This window comes from Antennarius striatus, chromosome 6, assembly GCF_040054535.1.
Source record: "Antennarius striatus isolate MH-2024 chromosome 6, ASM4005453v1, whole genome shotgun sequence".
Taxonomy (NCBI): Eukaryota; Metazoa; Chordata; class Actinopteri; order Lophiiformes; family Antennariidae; genus Antennarius; species Antennarius striatus.
Window position 1 is genome coordinate 2,895,001 of NC_090781.1, and position 5,000 is coordinate 2,900,000.

Consider the following 5,000-nt stretch of genomic DNA (forward strand, 5'->3'; position numbering starts at 1 on the left):
ATGGAGACCCTCAGGCAGGGTCGACGCCGGGGAGAGATGGCGAGGAAGACGGTGGGAGACGATGATGCCAGTGAATCGGTTAAGGACCGGAATTTTGCCACAAAAGACTTGGTGGTGAACGTGGAAGTTGAAGGTGGGGTGAAAATAGCGATGATGGCCTTACTAAAGGCGGTGGAGCTCACCTGTGGCAGAGTGTTGGGCTGCCGGGCAAAGGCAGAAGGGAGGTGGGAACTCACCATGGGAAATGCCAAAGGCAAAGAAAGACTATTAGATGGTTTCAAGATAGGAAACTCGAGGGTGGTGGCTACGGAACTGATTAAGGACACAAGAGTGGTGTCCTTTCTAAACTTGCCACTCTATATAACTGATGGACAAATTCGGGACAAGCTGTTTCAATGGGGAGTGGAACCTGCGTCGGACATCAGACGAAGGAAATGGACTGGCACGGAAATTTTGGATGGTACTCGTTTTCTCAAAGTGAAATTTCCTGACGCTATCTCGTCCCTGCCTTATAGCACTAAATTTGACACACTGGAGGGTTCCGAGTATTTTCGAGTACTACATGATAAACAATTAAAGGTGTGTCGGTTGTGTTTGCAACCGGGACACATCTTGCGTGAATGTCCGGAGTTCTTCTGCTTCCGCTGCAAGAAGCAGGGACACTATGCCCGGGAGTGTGGAGAGACGACGGAGAAGGACACAGAGGAGCGAGTGAGGGCGGAGGAGAAGGAGGAGAAGGAGGACACCGTGGAGGAGGACGAGGGTTCCTCCAGTGTGATGGAGACGGACGACGAGGGAAGAGAGTCGGAGGAGGGGACGAATGCCGGTGACCGGGAGAAGAATGACGGTGATGGAGTAGCAGAGGCAACCGCGGTCGTGGAACGACCAACACGGAAAGACGGGAGTGAGATGGCGGAGCGGAGAGGGGACGCAGAACCGGAGGATAGCGGACATCGGAGGGGACGCAGTCGTAGTGTCCTCCGGAACACCGGTGGCTGTGGAGACATGGAACAGGGGGTAATAGCAGGTGATACTGCACACGGGGTAGGGGAACATATGACGGAAAAGGATGGGGAGGGTTTGAGTCAAAAAAGGAATAGAGGAAGGAGAAACAAAAAAGACAAGAAGACATGAAATTGGTTCTACTGATGAGGTACATATATATATATATACATATTCTTTGGAGTTAGTGCATAGGTGACTATGAAACTAGCGTCCATAAATATAAATGGACTGAGGAATATTGAGAAATTTGAGAAACTGATCACTTTGTGCAAGGCAAACATTATATGTTTACAAGAGACGCACTGGGACGCGGTTGTCGAAGCACAAGTGCAGTCTCTCTGGCGCGGACAAATTTTTTCGAGCTACGGCACAAGTAGAGCGAGGGGGGTGAGTATTTTGGTAAATGTAAATAACAGAGACATAAACGCCACTTTCGTAAAGGGTGACGATGAAGGGAGGTGGGTAAAAATTAAATTCACTGTAGAAGAACAAACTTTTGAACTAATGAACATCTATGCTCCTAATGTTGAGAGCGAACGTTCTGTTTTTTTCAAAGACTTATATCGGAGTGCAAGTAACAGTGACATTATCATGGGGGACTTCAATGTCAAGTTATGCATGCTGGACAGACATGAAACTGGACAATTTAAAAACGATACCTCAAGAACAATTCTCAGGAATTTTATGTTACAGCAGGAATGGTTGGATTTATGGAGAAATGAGAATCCACTAGCGAGAACCTACTCCAGACTTCAGACTGTGCAAGGTTCTCTGCGCAGAAGCAGGATTGATTTATGTTTGATTAAACAGAGACATTTACATTATTTTCATACGGCGCATTATGACTTCACTTTCCTGAGTGATCATGCTTTTTTGTTGGTGAAACTGGGGAAACTGAAAAGAGGGAAGGGAGGGGGTTTGTGGCATCTAAATGCTACACTGTTGAAAAATGAGAACTTCATAAACTGTATAGAGACACTTATTAAGACTACCGTCTCACAACCTTTTTTTAAGACGGCTGTGGTGGAGGGATGGGAGGATTTGAAAGTGAGAATTAAGAAGAAGAGCATTCACTTTGCCAAGAGGATGAGCTTCAAAGAACATCAAAAAGAAAACCGAATAAAATCTGAAATTGAAATGTTGAACAGACAGGATAATGTTGATGAAGAACGGTTGGGGGCTCTATATGAAGAATTAAAAACTATTGAAAAAAGAAAATGTGAAGGGGCAATTGTGCGGAGTAGGGCGCAATATGCGGTGGAGGGAGAAAAGAGCACGGGATTTTTTTTAAACCTGGAACGAAGCAAGCAAGAACAGTGCTATATCAATCGTTTAGAAGATGGACAAGGAAATATGACGTCAAGTTTGGGAGAAATGATAGAAACTGTGTACAACTTCTATCAGACTCTTTTTACATCAAACGGTTCAGACGACATCTCAACGAGAGAAATTCTGACAAAAATGACGGTCAAACTGTCTAATAGTGATAAATCATTTTGTGATCGGGAAATAGAAGAGAAAGAAGTAGAACTGGCAATAAAGAGTTTGGTCTCGAATAAAAGTCCGGGCAGTGATGGGCTAACGGCAAACTTTTATAAGGTTTTTGCAAAAGTGTTAATGCCAATACTGTTAACTGTGTACAAAGAAATAGCTCGTCAGAAGATGGTTTCAAAATCAATGACATTGGGCATTATAACTTTGATTTTTAAGAAAGGGGAGAAAAGTAATTTGGCTAACTATAGACCAATCACACTCTTGAACACAGATTATAAAATATTAATGAAAATTTTCGCAAACCGCTTTAAACAGGTCATACACACAATAATAGCACCAACGCAAGCTTATAGTATACCGGGTAGAGAGGCATCTGACATCATAAGCACAATAAGGGACACAGTGGAGTATTTAAAAATAACTAAACAGAAAGGTATTATCGTATCTCTAGATTTCAATAAAGCTTTTGACAGGGTTGAACACAAATTTATGTTTAGGGTGCTGGAAAGGTTAGGTTTTGGAGATCGGATGATAGCATGGTTGAAATTATTGTACAGCACAGCAACAGGTAGAGTTAAAGTGAATGGAATTATTACTGATGAGTTTCAACTGCACAGATCCGTCAGGCAGGGGTGTCCGATGTCATCAATTTTATATTCTATTGTGGTGGAATCTTTGAGCGCGTTATTAAAAACGGATTCACATGTAAAAGGGATTGAGTTACCAGGGGGAGGGGAGGTTTTGATCCAACAATTTGCGGATGATACGACGTTACTAGTCAGAGATTTAGACAGTGTATATAGAGCAATTGACTTAATTGCAATGTATGGTAAAGCATCAGGCTCTCACATAAATTTACAAAAATCGGAAATGCTATTCATTAATATGGACAGTCCGCCTCAAACAGATCTATCATTGAAAGTACAGCCGAAACATGTAAAAATTTTGGGTACATTCATTGGTGTGGATAGTTTAGCTGCAAGGGATGAAACATGGACAGGCATATTAAAAAAAATAGAGGCAGTGCTACATTGGTGGAGGATGAGAGATCTTAAAATTAACGGAAAGGTAGTGGTTTTAAATCATTTAATACTGTCTAAACTCAATTATGCCTTAGCAGTAGTTGATTTACCCTTGTGGGTTGTGAATCGTATGCATGAAATGATGACAAAATTCATCTGGGGGACTACAGTGGGGAAAATAGCAAGGAAAACTTTAATAGGTAAATATGAGGAAGGGGGTTTAAAATTGGTGGACATAGACAGTAAAAAGAAAGCGTTTAGGATCAAATATATTAAAAAATATCTGTATGACGAGACAGATTATGGGTGGAAGTGTCTAATGGGGTATTTTCTGAATAGAGTGATGAGAATTGGTGATTATGTGCTGTTGATGACATTGAAAAAACCAATGATGGCAGAACTCCCACTTTTCTACAAGGAAGTCCTGTGCGCTCAGGCAGAATTTATGGAACATTTACAGTACACAGTACATTCTTTAAACACGGTAAAAGAGCTACCGATTTTTCTGAATAAATATATCAGAACGGAAGGGAAAATGTTATACAATGCGAATATGTTGAAAGCAAATTTTGTACAATTAAAAGATGTAATGTATGAAGTTATGCCAGGTTTTCTGCCGAACCAGGTAATATATGATGGTGTAAAAGAAATTAATCATGACGCAAGGTTTACAGTAATTTCGAATTATTATCAAGTTATATTACAAAGCATTCCACAAACGTGGAAATCATTAATCATATCGGCTGCCGTGTTAAACAGGAGAAGTGACTTTCCTACTTTGACATATGTTCACAGGGGAGAGTTGAAATACTTTTGTGGGATAGTGTGCAAACATTTGTATGACCTTTTTCTGATGAAAGTATGGCAGAAGCCGGCCTCTTTGCCTTACTGGAGCAGGGTTTTTCCAAATCTGGATGAGAATAAAATCTGGGAGAAATGGAAAGTAAAAAGTAATAGCATTGAAGCAGAGGATCATGATTTCAAACTTCGACACAATAAGATTTTTACTAATGTGATCCTGCATCAACTGGACAGGGAGGTTGGCAGAGAGTGTGATGTGTGTGGTGTGGAAGATGAAGACCTTATGCATATGTATGTGAAATGTACTGAATTGTGTGAATTTTTTGGTTTGTTGAAACGCTGCTTGATTGAGAAGTTGGGGTTGGTATGGAATGACAGAGATTCTTGGGAAATCTTTTTTCTTTTTGGTGTCTGGACAGAGAGTAGAGTCAAAAATGCAGAGTTTTGCAGATTTCTTTTAAGCCATGCCAGATGGGCGATTAAATCAAGGCGAAATCTAGCACATTATGACAATAAACTGATTTCTGTTTGGACAATTTTCAAAAGAATAATACAAACCCAGGTAAAATATCGGATGATGCAAGGCTCTGCAAGTTTGGCTCCACTCTTTACCAAAGGTAACTCTCTTTTGGTTTGTAAAAAGGGGGGAGAGATTGTGTGGAATTGGTAGGGATAATA